Source organism: Macrotis lagotis, chromosome 1 (assembly GCF_037893015.1).
Source record: "Macrotis lagotis isolate mMagLag1 chromosome 1, bilby.v1.9.chrom.fasta, whole genome shotgun sequence".
NCBI classification, from domain to species: Eukaryota; Metazoa; Chordata; class Mammalia; order Peramelemorphia; family Peramelidae; genus Macrotis; species Macrotis lagotis.
In genome coordinates, this window is record NC_133658.1 from 710,286,845 (window position 1) to 710,304,580 (window position 17,736).

A 17,736-nucleotide genomic window follows, 5' to 3' on the forward strand; every position below is an offset into this window, starting at 1 on the left:
AGAATTATGCAAATAACGTGGCTAAAACGTCCATAGACATTGAGTCAGAAAGTTCACCCTTAAGCATATATGCCAAGGAATTTGCTGATAAAAAGAAAGGCTCTAATTCATATATTCTAACATATGTATTACAGCATTTTTTGCATGAGAACAAGGAACTGGAAAAAATAAATTCTATTGGTGATGTTTAAAGAAATTTTGTTACATTTTTGTAACAGAATATGATGAATACAGAGAGGCATGTAATTACTTACATGAATCAATACAGAATTAAATAAGAAGAGCAAAAAACCCTCAAGATTCAATAACTACAACAATATATAAAGGAAAAGAACAACCAATATAAAATGAGTTTTTAAAAAATAAATTTTGCAGAATTACAATAATGTCCTTCAAGAAGAAATAGAGTTCCTTGGGGATAGAATATTACCTAGATATAGATATAGATAGATATATTGATAGATCTCTCTCTTTATATATACCTACTTACCTACCAACTTGCCCATATGTAGCCATATACTACAGTTATATATATATATATATATATATATATATATATATATATGGGGTAAATATACATATACATACATATATATGTATGTATGTATATGCAATAATATAGATTAAATCCTAGAGGGGGAGATTCAGGAAGAAATTTAGGTCAAATAAAACCAAGAAGTATCAATAAGAATGTTTTTTAATAACAAAAAGAAAATTATTTTTCCTGAGCTTGTGAGAGTAACCATCTTTTAATGCCAAGAAGAATGGGAGCAAGGAGAAAGATAAAATAAATATCAGTGGCTTTTTCTATTCTACCCTTTCAACTGACATGGAAAAATTCAGAATTTTTTCTTAACTTTTTTCTTAACTTCTTACCAAGGGTCTCCACAGAGGACATATTTAGTCTCAGTACTATACTGCTGGGATTTACATTCATCTTTCTAATTGTTGGTTATTTATTTTGAAATTTCTTCCCCTCCCTTTAAATAAAAGTTCATGTCTAGTGTTATGAACTACATGCTTTTAAGCAGAAAGTCAGAAGTTATACATCCCTTTCCCCAAAAACCTACTTCAGTAGTGGGAAAATGCCAAAGAAATGTACCTAGCTTCTTCATGTGGTAAGTGAAGGGCTGCAGTAGCAACCATACTGCAGAACTTCAGAGGAGGCTGAGGTCAGTGGGGTTAGTATGACCTCTGTCAACTCCAAAAATTTTCATCGGCTATCTACTAAAGAGCAGGAGGCAGTTAGGTGGTACAGTGGCTAGAGCACTGACTTTAAGAGTCAGGAGGATGGGAGTTTGAATCCAGGCTCAGATAGACTTACTAGCTGTGTGACCTTGGGCAAGTCACTTAATCCTTATTTCCTTATATACAGGGTCATTTCCAGTCATCCTGATGCATATCTGACCTCTGGACCCAGATGACTCTGAAGGATAATGTGGGGCCAGTGACTTAGCACAGCTCATCCTCACACAAATCCAGTTCATGTGCTTGTCATGGCATCACCTCCTTGATGATGTTGTTTGGGGGAATAAAGGACAAACATCATAGAGATCAAGATCAGGGTACTGGACTAGGTTTGGAGCATAAGAAAACAAAAGAATGCCTTCCCTTAAGGAGTAAATATTCTAATGAACCAAAAAAAAGATCTCCTTTAGGTTTTGAACTCCTAACTTGTTGAATTACTAAGATTACAATAGTCAGAGAAAATGGAAGAGAGCCATAGGGCTTGAAAGTGTGAGCAAAGATTTGGATTTTATTCTTGAACAGTGGCCTACAATACCTGGGTGGGAGGTGAGAGAAATGATTATTTCTCTTTCATTTTAATAACCAATTATTTTTTGACATTTTATTTGTTTTCCAATTATATACAATAGGTATATGTAGCCATCATTTTTTGCAAGGCTCTGAATTCTTCAATTTTTACCCCTCCCTTCCCTCCCCCCTACAAAAGGCTGTCTGCTTGTCTTTCTACATTGTTTCCATGCCATACATTGATATCAATTGAATGTGCTATAAGAGTAAACATAAGAATAAACATAAACCCCCTACTCCTCCCCAAGACGATGAAAAACCTGAAGAATAGAGAGAGAGAGAAAAAAAAATGTACTTCAGTCTGCATTTAGAGTCCAATGGCTCTGTCTCTGGGGTGAGTTGCTTTCTTTATCATAAGTCCACCAGAGAAGCTGCTTCAATATTTTTCCCTCAGTTGCTATTACTAGCTGTACCTCCACTCTATTCCTCCCCACTCTCATTTATCTATTCTCTCTCTCTCCTTTTATCCTGACCCTGTCCAAAAGTGTGTTGAATCTGAGTATCCTCTCCCTCAATCTTCCCTCTCTTCTATCACCTATCCCCCCCTTCCCTTCCCCTATTCCCCCTTATCCCATCTCTTTCTTCTTATTTTTCTCTAGGGTAAGATAGATTTCTATACCCTATTAAGTATGGATGTTATTTTCTCTCTGAGCTATTTCTGATGAGAATGAAGGCTCATTCATTCCCCCTTGCCTTCCCCCCTTTCCACTCCATTGAAAAAAGCTTTTTCTTGACTCTTATGTGAAATTTCACAGCTTCTTCTTCCTCTCCTTTTCCTTCCTCCCAGTACTTCCCCATCACCCATTGACTCCATCTTTTTACTATATTAAACCATTATATTCTACTCCTTCCTATGTCCTGTCTATATATGCTCCTTCTAATAGCTCTTATAAATGAGAAAGTTCATATGTGCTATCAATATCTTCTTCCCATGTAGGAATACAAAGAGTTCAATATCATTAAATTCTCATAGTTAGTTCTTCTCTTCCACTTACTCTGTGGTTCACCAGAGTCCTGTACTTGGAGACAAACTTTCTGTTCAACTCTGGTTGTTTCAATGGGAAAGTTTGAAATTTCCTGTTTCTTCCCTTTCCCCTGAAAGAGGATATTCAGTTTTGCTGGGTAGTTAATTCTCAGTTGTAACCAAGATCTTTTGCCTTCTGGAATATCATATTCCCATCCCTATGAGTCCTTAATGTAGATGCTGCCAGATCCTGTGTAATCCTGACTATGGAGCCTTGGTACTTGAACTGTTTGTTTCTGGCAACTTTTAGAATTTTCTGTTTGATTTGGGAATTTTGGAATTTGGCTATAACATTCCTGGAAGTTTTTCTTTTGGGATGTCTTTCAGGGGGTGACCGGTGCATTCTCTCAATTTCTAATTTTACCCTCTGCTTCTAGGATCTCAGGGCAATTTTGCTGTATTATATATATTCTTTAAAAATTAAGTCTAGGCTCTTCTACTGGTCATAGCTTTCAGATAGACCAATAATTTTTAAATTATTTCTTCTGGCTATGTTTTCAAGTTTGGATGTTTTCCGATGAGATATTTCACATTTTCTTCTAATTTTTGGCTTTTTTGGAAGAGTTTTATTTCTCTTCCTGATTTTGTGCAAAGTCATCTGCATTTGAAGGAGTAATTTTCTTCAGAGAGCTTTTTTATCTCCTTTTCCAGCTGGCCAATTCTGCTTTTTAAAGCATTATTCTCCTCATTTGCCTCTTGTTTTGCTTTTTCCATTAGGCGAAAACTGGTTTTTAACATATTATTTTCTTCAGTATTTTTTTGTATTTCTTTCACCAATCTTTTGATTTGGTTTTCATGATTTTTTTTCATCGCTCTCATTTCTCCCAATTTTTCTTCCATCTCCCTTAATTGCTTTTCAAAGTCTTTTTTGAGCTCATCCATAGTCTGAACCCATTTTCTATTTCTCTTGGAGGTTTTGGATACGGAAGCTTCGATTTTGTCATCATCTGAGTATGTGTTTTGAACTTCCATGGGACTAAAGTAATTCTCTATGGTCAGATTCTTCTTTTTTCTGTTGTTTACTCATTTATTCAATCCAAGACTAATTTACAGCACTTCCAAGGCTTTGGAAATTCTTTTGGGACACCCCACAGGGACCTTTATTTTTCCAAGGTCTTATGTTCTCTTGCCTGTGCTTTGATATGTAGATGCCCCCCCAGGACTCTCCTCTGCCCTAGGGCTATAAGGAGGGATCTTGCTATCTTAGTGTGGAAGCCCAAACTGCAATATCTGAGTGTAGGCAAATAGCAGAGTCCTACCACAAGGGAGAGCAATCTCTGCAGACTTCCCTTACCATCTCTGGAGGTACAGGCTGCTTTCTCCAGATTCTCACTGCAGATTCTGTGGCCTGTGCTCCTCACTCCACACTCACCTAGGTGCAGCAGAGTTCTCTCATTGCCCCTTCAGGCTGTTGCAGGTAATCTCTGGGCTGGGCTGGGCTGTGCTGCAGCTGTGGCTGTGGCTTTTTATCTGGCCCCCAGTCCTGGTAAAACACACCTTTTCCATGGAACTTCTAAGTTGTCTTGGACTGGAAAAATGTATCACTCAATCTTTCTGTGGGTTCTGCCCCTCTAAATTTTTTTTAGAGTCATCCTCTGTTTTTTTGACCTTTGGGGGAGATGGTTCCTGGGAAATGCTGCCTTCCCACTGCCATCTTGGCTCCACCCTCCCCATAACCAATTATTGAATTATGAATAAAGTTTATTTCCTTTCTATTTCCTCTTTCAGGAATTAGCCCCTGTTTGTTATTTGAGCAGTCTTTGAAGCACAGGACTGAGAATGGAAAACTTAGATCTAATCAAAAGGTAAAGAAATTCTAATTTGGTTGATGTGGTGTTTTCTACCCCCAGTGTCTTTTAGTCAGACAGATAGGTAGAAGTGGATTCTGCCTTTTGTCTAGATTACTCTGGACAAGGTGATAAAGGTTATAGGTGTCTCTTTGACTAATAGGGAATGATTAGTCATGTCCCCTAGTCCCTCATTAGAATAAACCCGCCTTTTATTATAATATCATTATAATAATCAAATAATATCCATTATTTCATTAATTATGAACCAATCAGAACTGGTTGCTCCCTATCAAAGACACCCATTCTTCCAGGGCATATAATCATTGAGTGGGTTCTATGAAGAGGTCTTTAAAAAAGATGACCCTATATTAATTATCTCTAGACATAACTAATGAAATGATTGTTACTTACCCAGGAACTGGGTCTCTCAAATTCTTCATTTGTCACAGAGAAAAAGCATACTTCAGAGACTAGGTGTTTTAAGGAGATATGAGCAGTACATAGGTGAGGAGGATGAGTCAGGGTTATAGGAGGACCACTTTGAAAGAGAAAGGATGACTAGAGTCAGTCATGAAAAAACAAAGAGGGCTGAGACATAGAAATGAAAGGAGACATCTAATTTAATGTCTCCTCCCAATTGCTCTTATTACAGCTCAAAGCTAGAATGTGGATATTTTGGGAGATCCCCAGGGAAATCCCAAGGAGTGAAAAGTTTTTATAGGTCATTTTTAAAAGATCTTTCTTGCTTTCTTTGTTTTAGTAGTAAGTGCAACTATTTTAAACATTACTTTCAAGAACCCCTATTCTTACCTTCTCAAGTTTCTGGTTATTCCAGTTGGTTACATTTTACATTTTTATGCCTGCTGTTTTAGGGTCTACATCTGTTTGATTAGTCATTTTCAGTCTTCTTAGAGGGTTTGCTGATCTTCACCTATTTGTTTCTTTTCCTGTGCTGGGAGGTTAAAATTATATGTTTGAGCAAGTTTAATAATGCTAAGCTATGCATGAATCAGCACTGAATCTTTAGAATTAAACAGATGGCAAAGAATAGTTTAAAAGTTGAGTAGTTCACTTATATGCTCTCTGTAAAATTAGTCTCGGATAAACCTTCAATAAGCAGGTTTATCTATGAACCAAGAGACCAGAAGCTAAGACCAATTGTTCAAAGAGCAGTATCAGTGGAATTTTCCTCTTAAGGCACTAATTCTCCCTTCTCCTTAGAATAGTATCTTTTCTAAGTTAATAAGCAACACTTATTTGTAGGGAATAGAAATGAGCTCTCTTAAGGACACAAAAATCATTACCCAAATAGACATCAAAAGTATTCAAATGTATAGGAAAATTTTATATTCTCATATATCTGAATAGGAAACACTTGTAGCCTGCACTTTCAATTAACTCATAAAATACATGAAATCTAATGGGATTAAAGTGATTCAGGCCAGTCCAGGATATTTAGCCATTCTACTTGGTTCCCATTTAAACTCAAATATTCCTTTCTCAGCTGTCATCCTTGTTGGTGAAAGTCAAAATGTCTTGTTATTAGGGAGTATAGTCAGTAGATGTGATATAATAATGAGGAGATATGATTCTGATGAATTAAATTATATTAAAATAAGTGTTTGATATTTTGAAGCATTAGGTTTTTATGTTTATTTTGAATGCAAATTTAGAATAAGGAAAGATCTTAGAAACCATCTAGACTGACTCTCATTCAACAGATGAGGAAAATAAGGTAAAAAGAATTAAAATGACTTATCTAAGAAAAGAGGAAGCATAAAAACCTATGTCTAAAACTGCTTTTTTGACCCCACTAAGCTAACTCTCCAGCTTCTATAACAACAATAATGATGATAAATGCCATTATCTAGTACTCCAAGGTTTAAAGAGCATTTTATAGGTGAACTTTTTTTGGAATATTCATTGTCTTATTCATTCATGTCATTGATATGACATAATGTGATAATAGATAGAATGAAGATCTAAGTTCAAATCCTGACTCTTAGCATTTACTTTTCGACCTTGAACAACTTAACCTCTATTTTCTCAAGCAACAAATTAGTATTTATTTACTAAGTCATAAACAAGTTGATGAAGTCCTAGATCCTTCATGTATACATTGAGGGCACTTGTACTCCCAGATTTCAAAACGTAAAATTAAAAATAGAATAATTATCATGATGATAATAATAATAATAAAGACTTCAATGGAATAGATCAGATAACTCAGAAAGAAAGTGTATAAAATTATCTAGATAGATAGATAGATGATAATTAGTTTTCGATGAACTCATAACTGGGCATCTAGGTGATGCACTGTATAGACTGGGAGTCAGGAAGACTTACATCTGACCTTAAACAACTTACTAGCTGTGTGACTCTGTATGACTCTAACTTTCCTTCAGTTTCTTAATCTGTAAAATGAGCTGGAGAAGGAAATGGCAAACAACTCCAGTATCTTTGTCAAGAAAATCCCAAAAGGGGTTACAAAGAGTCAAACGTGACTGAGACATGACTAACCAAGAACAATTTTTAAGAAAGCAAAATCTTTAACTATGTATCTAGGTGACATGATATAGTCCCAAATATGGAATCAGGAAAACTTTGAACTTGAGTTCAAAGCATGCCTCAGACACTTACTAGCAGTGTGACTCTATGCAAGTCACTTAACCCTGTTTTCCTGAGTTTTTTCTACTGTAAATTGAGCTGGAAAAGGAAATGGCAATCTACTTCAGTATCTTTGTTAAGAAAACCCCAAATGGGGTCACAAAGATCTGGAACATGACTAAAAACATGTGAATTATAACAACCTGTAACTGGAGAATAGAATTATTATTTTTACTTTCGAAAGAACTGGATAATGGAATAACAAAAAAAAAAGTGAAGAAATGGGTGAAAACAAAATTACCATATTTTATTATATTAGAATAAAATGATTTAGTCTGATAAAAATTTCTAAAAGAAGAAGAAGGAAAACATAATCTGAGGTAACCCTAGTCCCAAAGCTTATTGGTATAGAAACTCTTTCCTAGTGAGAGAGGTTAATATCTCTTGTCTGCATGAGGAGAGGGGTGGAGTTTGTGAGAGAGAGGAGAGCTCTTCAGTTCTTTTCAAAGTTCAATTAGCTTTGGATACGTCAGGCTTTCAGATTAGAGAGAGAAGACAGAAGATGCCAACTCTACTATTGGTTGCTAGAGGAAAAGACTCTTGGAAAAATCTGGTATGATTTTGAAGAGTGCTGAAGAACTCTTCTCTCCTCTCTCGAGAACTCTGCCTCATGCCTTATGCAAATTATACATTGATACTTTGATGAAGGTGTGTCCCTTACCAATGGGCTTTGAGATCAGGGTTACAGAAATAAAATTCTCTTACATAGAATTTAAAAGAAGTAATAAATATACATATAATGAAGAAATGATCATAATGCATAGTTTTTTTGTGGAAAGACATAATCAATTAATCATGTGAAAAAATATTTACGTCCCCTAATAATCAGAGAAATATAGTTTCAAAAAATCATTTAACCCTTTGATCCAGCAATAACATTATTAGGTCTATGTCCCAAAGATATCCTAAAAAAGACTAAAAGATCTACATGTGCAAAAATATTTATAGCAACCCTTTTTGCGGTGTCAAAATATTGGAACCTGAAGAGAGATGCCTATCAATTGGGGAATTACTGAACAAGCTATGACATAGAAATATGATGGAAAACTATTGTGCAATAAGAAATGATGAACAGGAAGATTTCAGAAACCTCTAGAAAGATTTGCACGAACTGAAGTGAGCAGAACCAGGAGAACTTTGTACACAGTATCAGCAACATTGTTTGATGATCAACAATGAACAACCCAGTTCTTCCCAGCAATACGATGATCCAAGACAAATACAAAGGACTCATAAGGAAAATGCTATTTACATCTTGATAAAGAACTGATGGACTGAATGCAGATGCATCTTTGTTCTTTCATTTTTTTTCTCCTCTTGATCTGTTTCTTCTTTCAAAACTGTGACTACTGTGGAAATTTGTATACATGATAGCTCAAGAATAACATATATCAAATTGCCTACCATTTTCAATTAGAGGAAAGAGGGGAAAAAAAGGAGGGAGAAAAATTTGGCACTCAAAAATCTCATAAAAATGAATGATAAAGATGCTGAGCGAGATAAGCAGAACCAGAAGAATATTGTACACCCTAACAGCAACATGGGGCTGATGATCAAACTTAATGGACTTGCTCATTCTATCAGTGCAACAATCAGGCACAATTCTTGGATATCTGCTATGGAGAATACCATCTGTATCCAGAGAAAGAATTGTGGAGTTTGAACAAAGACTATTACCTTTAATTTTAAAAAAAATCATGTTATCTTATTATATAATTTTACTCTCTCTTATACTTTATTTTTTTCCTTAAGGATATGATTTCCCTCTCATCACATTCAACTTAGATCAACATATATCATGGAAATAATAAAAAGAATAGCAGACTACCTTCTGTGGGGGTGGGGGTGGGGGTGGGGGGAGGGAAGCAAGATTAGGGGGAAAAACTGTAAAATTCAAAATAAATAAATTAAAAAACAAAACAAAATTAATGATAAAAATTGCCTTGACATAGAATTAGAAAAATACTATTTAAAACAGAACACATTAAGATGATGCCTTATATCCACTAAAAATTAAATTTCACACTGTTACATTATTGATGAGATTATAGACTGGTGCAAGATTTTAAGAGTAAGGTGGTCATATACATTGAGTCAAAACTTATCTTGTGATTTGGTAAATCTATTGCTAGGACTTTATCCTAAAGATATTTGGAAAGAAGTAAAAATATCTCTCTAAATAAAATATTTATAATCCCTCTATTTGTAAATTTGCAAAAAATGGAAATAATTTTTATGTTCAATAATACTAATGTAAGAAAATATTAAAAGACATATCAAGTGATACAAACTAGACTAGCAGAATAAAAGAATTTACACATTGAATACACTTCTATAAAAAAGGGTGGAGGAAAAGTTGAGGGGGGATAAGGAGAAGGATGAAAACAAAATCTAAAGCAACACAGCTTTATACAAATAGACAAATCTAAGGAAGTAGTACAGAGAAAATTTATTTAATTTTGTTTCTCACACTATGGTATTGTTTTTATTTTTTCTCTAATAAAAACAGAACTCCAGTGTGGAATAACTTTAGCTAGATATTTGTGGTTACAATGAAAAATTGTATCAGGAATCTAAGGAGCGGGATTTGAATCTCTGCTCTTCTACTTACTACTTTGTAGGTCATCAAGCAAGTCATTGTATCTTTGTGCTGTTTCATCTTCTATAAAATAGGGAGAACCAGACTTAATTTCTAGATTCCCTTTCCAGTTGTAAGCTTCTTAGTCTGACATCTTACCACTTTTGGTTTGATCTTTAGTTATCTATTGTAAAAGCTATACATTTATATGTGTGTGTGCATATATGCACACATATACATATACATGATATATAAAGTGCATTCATACACATAAATATACATATACATGCACATACACCCATTTAAAAAAGAATATGACATTATTGAGACTAAAGAGTATTCGCTCTTAAAAAAGAAAATTAAATGATTTTTAAAATTTCCAAGGTGTCTTCTCCTGGAGAATTCAAGTTGAAAAACCCTTAACTATTCTCACCTTTCACAAACTCATGATTCTCTGTCATATATAATGTTTCCACTGAAAGCACTCAAAAGTATTCCACAGTAAAAGACAGCAAAAGAAATGAACAGGTTTGTAAAAAGATTTTTTTAATAGGCTAATTTGGGCAGGTACACAAAATTAAATGCATAACAAATTGAGCCAAAAGACATTCAGAATCATCAAATCTCAAAAATTAATAAATAAGAAATGAAAAGAAGTCATTATGATATTTAGTTCAGAGTGCCAATTGGGCATGATCCTGAATCCAATATAATTGATATTTCCATGTTAAAGATTGAATTGAGGTTGGTATCCTAGGGAAGAAGACTGAGCATATGAAATGAGACATGCTTATTCTTCTGTCTAATCATATCTTTAATAGAATGAATTCTTCTATGATAACTGCTGTTCTTAGTGCATTATCATGAATTGATAATGTGTCTTGATTTCCACAAATATATTTAAATCTCAGGCTTGCACTGTATAGCTTTGGTCACTATTTTCATATGATGATACTAATAATTGGGGCATTAATTAAGTTCACAAGTGATTATCCACTATTAAACTACAAATCTATTCAATGTTTTTTTTCCAGATTTCTGGTCTTTAGCCCTGATTGTTAAATGCCAGCCTTGATGTTCTGTAGGAGTGTCATACCTGCTTCAAAGTAACCTGCTGCAAAAGAAGAGCTTATGAGAGAAATTCTCACCCAAATTTTCATAAAGCAAGTGAAAATCTTCCAATCTAGCTGATGCCATATGGTCCACACAGAAACACTCATAAAAAAGTAAGTTAAACCTTGAACATATTAATGATTTTTCATATTGAGAAAGGAGAAAAAATTCTCCTTTCCCATATTTGCATCTGCAATGACTACTGAAGAAGGGAATCTGAAAGGCTTTTCAGTAAAAACAAATGCATACCAAACTATAGGCATTTTCTGGAGTTTTTAAATGAATATTATGCTAGTAAATTATGCTTAGTTTCCATGTAAAACCAAACATTAACACTGTGACTTAATACTGCACAAGAGAGTTAACGATATTCAGATCAGATTTTCCACTTTAAATAGCCCCATTTTCTCCTGCCTTGAAAAACTCTTTCATCTGACCTTGACCTAGAGAAAGAGGCACAACCAACCAGTTGTGAGATGCACTAATGCTACCCCAGAGGAGTAATTCCCAATTCCCCTGCCATTCATTTTTCCCCTCTCTGTGAAGCTTCTTAATTTATACGAATATTTAAACCTCGACTGAAAGAACCTGTTTTGAATTTTCCTCCTACTCCTCAAAATGCAAATGTGCCCCACACAGAAAGTGAAGGAAAGGGAAGAATTACTAGGTTAATGGAGAGCATCTGTACTTTTCTACTTGCCTGCCTTCCCTTCCCCCAACTCAATTACTGCTAGTAGTAAGCTGGTGTACCTTTTTCAAAAGATTATAGTATTGATATTTAGTGTCCTGAAGACAGAGCTTCCAAAATATCTTAATACCCACACGTTCTTTTCCTTTGGGGAGGTGGCATTTCCTTTCCAAATGTGGGAAGGATAGCCAGTGTGGGACAGGTTTTGTTTTGAGTTTCACTTTTAAACAGAGGAAGTTTGCTTTGCCGAGGACTGCAGCTTGCATGCTACACCAGAATGAAACTGTGGGACTTTCCGGCTTTTTGCCTAAAACATGTTTCAGTATTCAAATTCACTATAAATTGGTTTCACTAAAAAAATAAAAAATAAAAAAACTTTCTCCTGGAAGCATTTCCTCATGAAGGTCATTGTCATGGAGTCATTATAGATTTTTGAATCAGAAAGAACCTTAAAAAGTCATCAGGCACACGCCTTTCATTTTACATACTTGGAAACAGAGGCAGATAATTTGCCCAGGGTCACAAAAAGCTAGTTTCTGAAGGAGGTATTGAACCTAGATATTCCTGACTCCAAATATAGTATTCTATACATGTGAAGCTTTATAAATTAGAAATATTTTCCCAATTCTTTTTTAAATTTTTAAAATTGTATTTATTTATAAGTTACAAAATTTCCTCCCACCTTCCCTTCCTACCCTCCTCTCAATGGCAAATAGTTAGGTTAGCATTGTACATACATATTTTGATAAGAATATTTATAGATTAGTTATTTTCGGCATGAGGAATTAGGATCAAAGGAAAGAGATACACAGAGATAATTTTAATAAAGTATTCATCAGATTCTGAAGGGTTTGCGTGTGTGTGTGTGTGTGTGTGTGTGTGTGTGTGTGTGTATGTGTTGTTTTCTTTTTCTTCCTCTGGATGGGGATAACATAGTCCATAGCTGGTCTAATATAATTGTATTAGACTGAACTGCTGAAAGGAGCTGCATCCATCAAGGTTGTTTATCTCACAATGTTGTTGTTGATGTATACATTGGTTCTACTCCCTTTGCTTAGCATCAGACCCCATAAGACATTTCATGCTTCTCTATAGTGACCATTTATGGTTTCTTCCGGAACAAGAGTATTCATGTACCATAACTTGTTTAGCCATTCCCCAGTTGATGGGCATTCCTTCAATTTCCATTTCTTTGCCACTACAAAAAGAGCTGTTGTGAATGTTTTGGAATACGTACGACTTTTCCCTTTTTTATAATTTCTTATGGATCTAGACCTAGAATTGGAATTTCTGGGCTAAAGGGTATGAACAGCTTTATTGTTCTTTGGGCTTAGTTCCATATTGCTCTCCAGAAAGGTTGGATCCATTCACAACTCCACCAGCAATGCATCAATGTTTCCATCCTCCCACAACTGCTCCAACATTGATCATTTTCCTTTTTTCTTATCTTGACCAATCTGAAAGGGGTGAGATGATAACTCGTTGTTTTAATTTTCATTTCTCTAATCAATAATGATTCAGATCATTTTTTCATATGATTAATATATAGCTTTAATTTCTTCATTTGAAAACTGTCCTTTGACCATTCATCAACTGGAGAATTTCCTAGTTCTTTTTCATTTGTTTGTTTCTTCTAAGCGTACATTTTCTTCAGGAAGAATAGACTGTTAATACACCTGAATTAAATGGTATGGAAACACAAAGTAAATAACTAAAATGAACTGTTCTTCTGGATAGACTGAGAATTCTGTAGGTAACTCACTTAACTATGCCTAGGTCATTATAACCATGTAATCTTGAATAAGTCATATAATATTTTGCCTCAATTATTCATTAGAGCTATAGGAGAAAAGAGGCAGTTTTGATAGTGACAAGCTAAGCGACTGTTTAATAACAGCTTTGCAAAGAACCACTTAACCAGAGGTGAATAACAATTTATGCCAGTCAAGGAGTAAGGGATATTTATTTCACTTATTTAATTATCTGTTTCACAGTAGGGTGGAGTAGAGGCAGGCAAATTGTGGGATTGTGTGTGTGTGTGTGTGTGTGTGTGTGTGCGCGCATGTGCATGCATTTGAGTGCCTGTGTTTACACAGAATAGTTTAGAATTTATGTAAATGGAAGATTTGAGAGACAGATAGCCTTGAGATAAAAACTAATTAATATAGTAAATTTATCGAGATTAGAGAACAGTGGCAGTTTAAATAGTTTAGCATGGGTAGTATAGGGAAATGATTAGTTTTAAAACATGCTATATCATGAGATTGGACATTATCCAGTAGGTCTAAACAGAAATTGAGTGTATTCAGAAAAGTAAAAGCAATGAGTTAATTCTCATTCTTATATAAAATTTTTAAAGAGTTTTTTTCTGTAATGATACATTTACAAATGCTAGAGTATGACTAGTTTTCTGTTAAGGTCTATAGGACAGCTATTTAGCACTGAATGGAAAGTTTAATTGGTCTTACAAAAAAAAGATAGTAATGTCCATTCAGATGATAAATAGGGTAACAATAAAACATTTAAGTAGCATCAAAATTAAATGACTTACAAGAAAGCATAAACTTAATGAAGGAAAGTAGTAATAGATTTCTTTTAAGATTTCACTAGGAGGAAGAGGGAGAAAGTAAAGGAGAAATGGGAAAGAGATAAGGAGGATTAGAGAATTTCAGAAAGGATAACATCTAGGACAACTGTAACAGACCTGCTTTGGACAATGTTATCTCCATCCCTAGGAAGAAAATCAAAACCAAACAAAACAAAGCACACACACACACACACACACACACACACACACACACACACACAAACACACAAACAAAAAACAAACCAATCCTTCTGAATCTGATGAACACTATAAAAATTATCCCTTTTCTATCTCTTTTCCCCTTAATCCTGATTCCTCATACCCAAAATAACTGATCTGTAAATATGTTTATCATAAATATGTATGTACGATGCTAACTTGACTGCTCGCCCCTGGTTAGGGGTGGGGGGGAAAGAAAGGTGAAAGGAAATTTTGTAACTTAAAAATATACTTGTGTATATAGATGAAAATAAATTTATTTTTTTTTAAAAAAGGGGAAAAAGAAAGGATATCAGAAGGATCTAATACAAACCATATGCATACGACATAGATATTCAGTCTTTGCATAAAGACCACAAGTCGGAGGGCATCTCCTACCTCCTAAGGCAGATCATTCCATGTTGGAGGAGTTCAAATGTTAGAAATGAAAAGAAAAGGGGTGGCTAGGTGGCGTAGTGGATAAAATAGCGGCCCTGGAGTCAGGAGTACCTGGGTTCAAATACAGCCTCAGACACTAGCTGTGTGGCCTTGGGCAAGCCACTTAACCCCATTTGCCTTGCAAAAACCTAAAAAAAAAAATGAAAAGAAAATCCAAATCTGCCTCTGATGTGTCTGCCCATTGCTTTCAGTTATATCTGCTCTCTGGAGATAATCAAAACAAGTGTAATTCCTTTTCTACATGAGACCCCTTCAGATACTAGCCTGTATTTCTTACCCATTCCCCACCCAGTTCTTTTTCACTCCAAGCTACCTAGCTTCAGGTCCTTTTACTAATTCTTCTATGGGATTATCTTGAAGATTTCACTCTTCTGGTCACCATTTTCTGAATTCTGTCTAATTTATAGACATTCACCAAAGTGCCCAGTACTGAAAACAACATTCTATATATGGACTAACCAGATCAGATTGCATGGGAAATAACATCTACCTAGTCCTAGATGCTATACTTCTCTAAAAGTAATTTTTTTAGTTACTATAGTATACTTTTTATTTGTATTAAGCTTATCATATACCAAAAACCCTGAATTGTTTTCAAGAAAACTATAGAGGCATAATTCCCATGTCTTATACTAGCAAATTTAACCTATTTGAACCCATGAATAAAAACTAAATTTATCCTTATTAAATATTATCTTGGGATAAACACATTGTTATGAACTATTCAGAAGTTTTGGACTCCTGACTCAGACACTCAATATTAGCTATTTTATCAGGTGGCACATTAGATAAAATGTTGGACTTGGAAATCAAGCAGACCAGGGGTTGAATTGTACTTTATTAAATATGTGAATTTGGGGAAGTCATTTAACCCTTCTCAGACTCAATTTCATCATGAGTAAAATGGGTTTAATAATGACACATAATTCACAGGGGAATTGTGGGAATTAAATGAGATAATATGTATAAAGTTTTTAGTAAACTTTACAGCTTAGTATAAATGTTATCTATTCTTAGTTACAAGTTTGATAAGTATTCTATCTATGCCTCTTTATGCTTTCCTATTTTACTACCTTTTCCAGGTGACATCAAGCCATTAATGTCTCTATTTTTTAGATTTAGGCACTCAACCTGAAGTTCTCCCTTTCTCCATGTTCTTTCAAAGATAATTGATAGTGGCTTACTACATTGATCAACTCTTTTAATATCTTTAATTCAACAAGTATTTACTCAGCGTCTACTATAAATCACATATTGACTTAGGTTCTAGGGATCCTACACTTAAGGATCTTATTTTCTACTTGAGTTGATGAAAACAAATCCAAAAGAATTTCACAGGTAAAAAAAACACTAATAACTAGAGAGAGAAAAAAAGTTTTACATAGAATATGGTACTAGAATATGGTACTAGCTTTACGTAGAATATGTTTTACAAGAAGCTAGAAATTCTTAAAGAAGGAGGCAAGGAAGAAATTATTTGTAGGCAAAAGGAAAATATGTCCCAAGATGAAAAGATTAGATTTGGCATATCCAGTTTAGGTTACAGAGAGTAGTTTGGTTTGGTCAAAACTTGGAGGGTTGAGGATGAAGATGAGTGGCAAACCTGACCCAATGGAATGATGCTGGTATGCTGTGAAGAAATAGGAAACTTATGCAGAGGTATAAGTTTGGAAAGGGAATATAATTCATTGTCTTTTGAGTTGAGTTTGAGATATTTGTGAGGCATCCAGGTAGAGATGTGGACTTTAGAAGAGATACAAGTTTAATATATTCTTATCATTATTCAATAACTTCTTCCCCTTTGAGTAACTGTCTGTAAAACCTGTCCATATGATTGTCCATACAACCTGTTTCAAATATTTCTCATACTTCTATCTCAATCCTTTCTAAATTGAATTGTGATTCCCACCACTTAATTGAAACTGTTTTCTTCAAAGTTATAAAATACTTTTATCTTCCAAATCCAATAACATTTTTAGTTTTTATTCTGTTAAACCTCTATATAATTTTTGATACTCCAGCATCCTTGACTTCAGAAAATTCCCTCCTCCTTTGGCTTTGGAGTATGATGATTTTCTTTATTCTCCTCATTTCATGGTTCCTTCTTGGAACACTTTTGCTATTGGTGATCTCTTTAACTTATGCTGGATTAATTGGAGTTGTTGAATAATGATAAGAATTGAAGCAGGGATCTGTGCTACTCCTCTTTCTAATCCACTGTTTTTAGATCAGGAAAGAAGGATCACTTAGTACTGAAGAGATATTAAGGCCAGCTAGATAGACAGAGCACCAGGTCTGGATTAAGAAAGACCTGAGTTCAAATCCAGTATGAGATACTTAATAACATTGTGTGACCCTGGGCAAGGTATTTGTCTGTTTGTTTCAGTTTTCTCATTTGTAAAATGAGCCGGAGAAGAAAATGGTTACCCATTCTTGTATCTTTGCCAAGAAAACCCCAAAGAATCGGGTATGACTAAAATGACTGAACAACAGTATTTCAAATCACATCAAACTAGTAGTCAGTTATTTTAAGTTCAATGTTGTATTGAAATGATATACACAGGGGCGGCTAGGGGGTGCAGTGGATAGAGCACCAGCCTTGGAGTCAGGTGTACCTGGGTTCAAATCCAACCTCAGACACTTAATAATTACCTAGGTTGGTTACTCCAGTATTTACCTTGAATAGACACAGTCCCATCTTGTCTCCATATGGAGACACTATGTGACTCTGAGCATGGACTTTAACTCTGATGGTCTCATCTGTAAAATGAACTGGAGAAGGAAATGGCAAGCCACTCCATTATCTTTGCTAAAAAA

The 17,736-nt window shown here is 34.7% G+C and overlaps 1 long non-coding RNA gene across 9 annotated transcripts in view; it reads left to right on the forward strand.

Annotated features, from left to right (window-relative positions):
- LOC141507872 (uncharacterized) overlaps positions 1-17,736 on the forward strand; it is a 250,353-nt gene that overhangs the window by 168,883 nt on the left and 63,734 nt on the right. For all 9 annotated transcript variants that reach the window (XR_012474294.1, XR_012474293.1, XR_012474295.1 and 6 more), the window contains 2 exons: positions 4,568-4,644; positions 10,909-11,100. This is a non-coding gene — a long non-coding RNA (uncharacterized LOC141507872). The remainder of the gene's footprint in view (positions 1-4,567; positions 4,645-10,908; positions 11,101-17,736) is intronic.